Below are 8161 nucleotides of genomic sequence, written 5' to 3' on the forward strand. Positions count from 1 at the left end.
TATATATATATATATGCATCTACAGACATGTATACATTTATATATATAGACAAACAAAGAGAGAAGTAGAAGCAGAAACAGAAACATAGGTATAAATGCTATTTATGCCTACGCACCAATATCTACACATTCATGAATCTAACTGGAAGTACATTTTTATATACAGACGTAGTTATATACAGATACATACACAGATCTACACATGTCTTTATATTTACATATACATATATGTATATTCATTGATACGTACATTTACAGAGACACACACACGAATACACACACATACACACCATATACGTACTGAGCAATTTGCTTAAATACATACAGTGTTAGTGAATTGAATTTCTTTAAAAATACAACGATACCCTCTCTGCTGATATGTATCTGTGTGTAAATAAGTATGTATGTGAATATGTATATACACATACATACACATAACTGTATACATGCATAAATACATACATACATACATACATACATACATACTTACATACATTCAAGCATAGGTATGTATATATTATTTTTCTCTTTTATATTTTCTTTCTTCTCACTTCCATTTGTTTCCTTTCACAACATTCAACTAAGTAAATATTTTACTTTCATTTCTGTGTAAACGTTGGATGGACGTTGAAACACGTCATTTTAAAATAAATAGATGCGAAGAAGAAGAAGGAAAGAAATGAAAAAGGAACAAAACAAGTAAAACAAGGACAAAATAACTACGAAGAAACAAAATGCAAAAGCAACCGTGCACGAACGAAAACGAGACTCGGGGAAAAATTACGTCCAATTATTTTCACTTTTATTTCGAATATATTTTATTTAATAATATTTCTGTTTAGTTTTCGTTTTTTGCTTTTGTTTTCTTTTTCTTTAGTTTCCTCTTTTCGTTTGTAGTGTTTTTATTATTCTGGGATGACGTAGTCTTATCAATTTGTACACTCGTTTATTTAAGATTGCTATCAGATGAGAACATTGAAAACGAAAACCTCACCATCATCGTCGCCCTCCTCCTCATCATCATCATTATTATTATCATCATCACCATCAGCAGGAGCAACGGGTTCTAGAACAACTTCATAAATATTAGCACCATGAACACCAGACATTACAATATTAGTATCGACAGCAACACCAACATTAGCAACAACAACAATAATATCAACATATATAACAGCAGCAACAACAAAAACAACTTCTTCCATAAACGGAACAGTGCAGCAGATGTTCGAGAGAAAATGTGTCTCACTATCAACCGAATGGTTAGTGTTTCCTATGCTGCCACCATAGTAAACATACATCAATCTCGTTGACCACACGAATTTAGCTCTCAGAAAGAAAAAAAATACAGGATAAAAGTATTTTTAATATACAGAAACGTAAATACAATAAGTTGGCAGAATCGTTAGCTCGCTAGGCGTAATACGTAACGGTATTTCGCGTTCTAAGGTCAAATTCTTCCGAGGTCGACTTTGCCTTTCAGTATTGGCTTCGATGTCATCGACTTACCCTCTTCCCCGAAGCTGCTGCCAAAATTTGAAATCAATATATAGAGATGTGAAATTGTTCTTTGCAAATATATATACTGTTTTTAATTTTTAACTCTTGGTCACGTTCAGCTTCAAAGAGTAAATCGTGTTTACATCATGTGATTTAGCTCCTCGTTTCACTTAATATTTGTAGAGGTGGAAATGATTTGACAAATGATGCAGCTACTTTCTTTGTGACTGCAACATTCATGCTGTGAGCTGGTGTGAGGCCCTCTTTGCAGTTTGAATTTTTCGCGGAACCACCGTCCTGAGTCTGCCGGTAATTTGGAATGTCATGAGGTGCATGATGTCCTTTCAAATTAGGCATAAAGAATCTGACTCCTTTTATTCTATAGTGACTACGATCGACAGTGTTCAGAAAATACTCTGAACTTCTAAACGTTCACCTCAGCAATGTCTGCCTGAGGATTTTCCAGCAGGGATTATGAAGATTTTCCAAAAGAATGGAGTAACAATACCACTGGGTAATAAGTTAAGAATAATATCTACAAGATCAGTAGTGCCGTCAGGGGAGTTCCTTGATTTGTGCAGAATGGCGACTATGTAGATTGATTTGCCGGCTCCGTTTGTTAGGAGTGTTCACTGCCAGATGACTATAATATAAAGTGATGTGTTGAAGGCATGATTAAAATGATTGAGGTGAGGTTTTTGTCTCCAGCTAAGCCTTCATTAAAAGTCATTGACAGAGGAAGATGCGGATGAAAGAAAAGTGCAGTACTCTGGTAAAAATGTTCGTAAGAGAAGAGCACAATGTAAGTTACGGAGCCAACCTTTGACACGCAGCTGTAGGGAGAAGGTCTCTAGAAATGATTATAAGTAACTTCGCTTTTTATTCATGTTAATCCAGCATAAGAGGAAACTCAGATTCACTCTTCATGATTATACATCTACTGGAAATATTTAATTTAATTTTATTCTATATTTTCAATGTTGTGTTGGTAACCTATGGAAAACTTGACTGCCTTTCTTGACGGATCAGCTTCCACTGTGCTAGAGGTTAATCGTTTTTTGGCTTTCTTGATTGATGTGTGACTATGATGTGAGGATAACTGGTAGTTAGTCCATGAAAATTTGATGAATTGCTTGCCAAATGACTGTAACAGACTAGTGTGAAGGTGTGAAGTTTAGAAGATGATATGGTGGGAGGGACGTTGCAGTATGTGTATGGGTGGGAAATATTTAGAATATAAAGGAATGCAGTTAAGTTGATATTAAGTTTAAGCTATTAGTAAATATATTATTAGACAATGAGGACGTGTTGCATGCCTGGGAGTCTCTTCAGTGTTTTGTTTGTAAGATCATTAAATTGCTGAACGTTAGAGAGGCATAATCTGATGGGATAGTCACTTACCTTACTGTTATATATGCGTGTAACTATGTGTGTGTATTAGTGTGTGTGTGTGTGTGTGTGTGTGTGTGTGTGTGTGTGTGTGTGTGTGTGTGTGTGTGTGTGTGCATGCTAGTGTGTGTGTAGTGAGTGTGTGTGTGTGTGCGCCCGCCTGTGTGTGTTTGTGTGTAATCAGGCGATGCTGTACTGAAGTTGTAGTTCTGCAGTCACTTCTACATACGAAGCAGTGTGGCGTAATCTCATCATCTATGCGAACAGTTTGGCTAAGTCTGTAATTCTCAACCATACACATTCTGACTTATTTACACTTTATCCTCACACGCACATTGTCATATACTATAGATAGATAGATAGATAGATAGATAGATAGATAGATAGATAGATAGATAGATAGATACCGGGTGGTGTAGATACCGGAGGTAGTCTCACTGCCTGGCATCTCTCGGACAAGTGTCTTCTACTACAGCCTCGACCAAATCCTCGTGAGTGGTTTAGCAGACGGATGCACCACCTGTCTTCGTCATTTGTTTCTTTTTGTGTGAATTTTCCGTATATATATATAGTTAACACTCGATACATATTGTATGATTCAACCTGCTGAAGCCTATCGGAAGTTATTTAAAAGACAAATTCACACATTTCACCACAGTTGTCGATTGACAAGCACAACTGTCAGTTAATGCAGTTATTACATATACCTGAAGCTTTAGGAAATCATGGAAGTATTATGTTGATATGTTATAATGTAAAATTGTAAAACACAACTACGAAAATAAAACTCGAAAATAAGACAATGCTGCAATTTCATTGACTATTATATTTATATGTACACAATCGTACAGAATGATATAGATGCATGCATACATATATATTCACACGCATATGATATGTATACATGTATATATGTGTGTGTTTATGCACGCACACACACACACATGTGAGTGTATGTATGTGTATATATATATATATATATATATATATATATATACGACAGGCTTCTTTCAGTTTCCGTCTTCTAATCCACTCACATGGCTCTGGTCGGCCCGAGGCTATATTTGAAGACACTTGTCCAAGATGCCAGGCAGTGAGATTGCATCCGGCATCGTGTGGTTAGGAAGCAAGCTACTTGCCACACAACCACGCCTGCACCTAAAAAAATACGTTCCTCTAATGTAGAAAGCAATGTCTTTGTGTGTTAGAAAGATTAAATTATCTTTTCTGTCCTTGCCAAGGGGAGTGTTAACCGTCTCATACATGCACATCAAGCCACCACAACACAATTTCCATTCAGCGGAACTCTGGTTATCCTAGAAAACATTTAAATTGACGGAGACTATATAAATCCAAGATGAACGTAAATGAATCACAGTGCATTGATGACTTAGATGGTTGAAACTTCGAAGTCAGTGTCGACACTATTCTTGTTAAAGAATAATGAATCATCACGCTACCAAATGTATTCAGCAATCATTCAATTTTATGTAACACTCTTTTCTTATTATAACAATATATACATGCATGTACATACATACTGAAATTAGCTCAGGAATTTGCGACGAATGTGCCTACGCCCAGCAGGAAGTTATCATTGTTCCTCTAGTCATGTGTAAACTATCACTGCGCATATAATTAGCTGTAATGAGAAAAAAAGGGACATGGTTTTGATACGGGAAATAGGTTATGTAAAACTGGAAGGAATTGAAAGGTTCCGACTGAGGCTATCCTTAGATGTTTGAATGTCGATTCTTTTTGAAAATAGTTTCTTTGAATTTAAGGAATTTTCAGAATGAAGCTGCTTCGTGTACTGTTGTGTTGAAGACAAAATACGAAAAAATATTTTTTCAAATAGATATGTTTTTAGCAAAATATTGATTTTATCTTTACATTTTCTACACCTGGGAACATTAAAACTGGCACACATAGAAATACAATACTTACGTATAAAAGATGTATGTATGTAGGTATATGTAGGTGTGTATGTATGTGTGTGTATGCATGCCCATGTATATATATGCAAATATACACACCTATATACATATATGTATACATATATATATATATATATATATATATATATATATATATATATCGACGTCGCATTAACTAAATATCTATCAATCTATCTATCTATCTATCTATCTATCTATCTATTGTGTTGTGTGTTGTGTATGTGTGTAGGCAAATAAAAGGAATAAAATAAGTAATCGAGTATTACCGCTGTTTCAAAATCACATTGGATGCAGCTTGTGTAATATTATGCAGCGTGTTACTTTCAACGGAATAATTTTAAGTACCTGTTGAAAAAAAATGCACTGGCTAGATATGAGACATTAATAATGTTACGTAAGTTGCACTTGGTGAGCTATTGAAATAGCTATAATACTCCTCTGCCATTCTTTTCTTTTATATATTTCATTATTGCATCATAAGCAATTTCTGTTGCATTCAAACTAGAATGGTGTAGGACCTTTCATCTTATCGGAATTTTCGAGTCATTTTTTTTCTATACAAACCTTGTTTATGTTAGAAACTAACCAAGTGCGTTTATCACGATCATCTATCATATTCTCCTGTAGCGTCTGTCTGTCTGTCTGTCTGTCTGTCTGTCTGTCTGTCTGTCTGTCTGTCTGTCTGTCTGTCTATCTATCTATCTATCTATCTATCTATCTATCTATCTATCTATCTATCTATCTATCTGTTTGTTTGACTGTCTGTCTATCACATACAAATACATATATCATTATAGAGACGATGGAAAACGCGAGTAAAATGTATCCCAGTAGTTATAGATGCATTAGGAACTATTCCTAAAGATTTGAACAAATGGATAAAGGAAGTAGGCATCTTAGAACAGTTAAAAGAAACAGTGTTATTAGGCAAACTGGGATACTTATGAGGGGTTTTGCAATCTAAGGTTACTTGTTACAACCTGATGATAGGAAATTTTCTTTTCCAACAGTGTAATCTGTTGTGTGTATATGAATAATAAAAAATAAATAATGGTTTCGATTTTTTGGCATAAAGACAGAAGGTTTACGTGAGGAGTTAAGTCAATTACATTGACCGCAGTGCTCAGGTGGTACTTTTTTTCATCCGCCCCGAAAGGACGAAAAGCGAAACCAACCTCGACAGAATTTGAACTAAGAGCGTAAAGAGGACGAAATGCCGTAAATTATTTAGCCCTGCTTGCTAAGAATTCTGCTAAGCTCGTCGCCTTAATGATAATAATAATAATGATAATAATAATGATAATAATAATAATAATGATAATAATAATAATAATAATAATAATAATAATAATAATAATAATAATAATAATAATAATGATAATAATGATAATAATAATAATCCTTTCTACTAAAAGCAAAAGGCCTGAAATTTTGAGGGAGTGGAGTTATCGATTACATCGACACCAGTGCGTAACTGGTACCTATTTCATCGAACCCAAAAGGATGAAAGGCAAAGTCGACCTAGGTGGACTTGATCTGGGAATGTAAAGACGGGAAAAATGCTGCAGACGAAATATCGTTAAGATTTCGTGTGGCGTGCTATCGATTCTGCAAGCTCGCTGCCCTAATAATAACAAAAACAACAACAACAACAACAACAACTACAATAATAATAAATAATAATAATAATAATAATAATAATAATAATAATAATAATAATAATAATAATAACAATAATAATAATAATCCTTTCTTCTATAAGCACAAGGCTTGACATTGTGTGGGAGGACTTGTCGATTACATCGACACCAGTGCGTAACCGATAATTATTTCATCGATCCCAAAAGGATGAAAGGCAAGGTTGACATCGGCGGAATTTGAACTCAGAACTGAAAGACGGACGAAACGCCGCTGAGCTTACTTAAACAGTATGCTCACAATTCTTGATATTCACGCATAGACACAGAGATCTCTTTCTGTGAATGTATTTGTGAGCGAGTGTGAGAATGTGTATGAGTTACTGGATGGTTCATCAGACAGTTTATTCAATCCGACGAATAGCTCTTTTGTTGGGGAAACTCCAGACTGATTCAATCAGATCAGTGTGAATTAACGCATAAATGTGCGTGCATCTGTAGATGTGTATGTTAGTGTATGTGTCTGTAGGTACAAACGTATATGTGTTATATGTCCCCATGTGCTTGTGCGTGTGTGTATATATGTGTCTGAGTGTATGTGTGCGCGTATGTGTGTGTATGTGTGTGTGTATGTGTGTGTGAATGTTCTATGTGAATATGTGTTTGTGTCACACTGTATGCGTTTGTGTTTGTTCTGTGTATACGAGGGTATTGGGGCCGATACATATACGCGTGCCTTTGCATGAGTGTTTATAGATGTGGGTGTATTTGTGAGTGTTTGTGAGCAAGTGGATGTATGTGCTTAGGTATGTTACATGTGTATACTTCTTTATGCATACAAGTGTGTGTTTGTAACGATGTGTATACGTGTGTCTTTGCAGCGATACTTATATATGTGTGTGTATGTTTATGTGTGTCTGTGTGCCTATACGTGTGTGTGCATGTGTGTGTATTTATGTATACACGTGTCTGTTTTGGAATCACCCCTCACTATGTATAGAATGTTTGTGAACATTCCACCACAAACTACCATCGGTAAATGCAAAAATAATTCTTAAAAAGAACAAAAAACTCCCCCAAAATACACACAAAAGAAACGAAAACACATTCTGTTGTAGTCTAATGGCGACAGATATTCGATGGGAGATACAATTTGCATAAGCTCGCATCCTCCACTTAGAATTCAGTTAAAATAAATTCTGGAATCAATTCTACATGAAATTAAATATTAAATTCTATACACTAATTAACTGTTAGTTAATTTAATGAGTTCCCTGTTAAAATGCTGCTGTACTAGTTGCATTTTTTAATTCTCTCTGTTGTAACGTAATTACTCCAAGAGAAATTTAAAAATGAAATTGAAAATTTTTATTTCCTCGATTTAAATTTTTATTAACTTCAAAATTATTTTTATCATTATATATATATATATATATATATATATATACGCGCTCACACACACACACACACACACACACACATATATATATATATCACGACACGTGATCACGTGACTGATCAGATTATCAGATGCTGTTACACATCGCTGGTCACAATGCGCTAGGCATTGTTTTAGCCTTCAGATGACGCCACTCCGCTGGCTTGGCAAATAGACCAGCATCCCAATCCCCGGTTGAAAATGGGGAGTGGAACAAGGTGAAGTAAAGTGTTGTACTC

General features: G+C 35.0%; 1 long non-coding RNA gene and 1 pseudogene across 2 annotated transcripts in view; both read right to left on the reverse strand.

The window, feature by feature from the left end:
• Positions 1–8161, reverse strand: part of LOC128249660 (uncharacterized) — a 445267-nt gene that overhangs the window by 210132 nt on the left and 226974 nt on the right. The gene's annotated exons all lie outside the window — the stretch shown is intronic.
• LOC128249732 (U6atac minor spliceosomal RNA) lies at positions 4050–4158 on the reverse strand (annotated as a pseudogene).

This window comes from Octopus bimaculoides, chromosome 17, assembly GCF_001194135.2.
Source record: "Octopus bimaculoides isolate UCB-OBI-ISO-001 chromosome 17, ASM119413v2, whole genome shotgun sequence".
Lineage (NCBI taxonomy): Eukaryota > Metazoa > Mollusca > Cephalopoda > Octopoda > Octopodidae > Octopus > Octopus bimaculoides.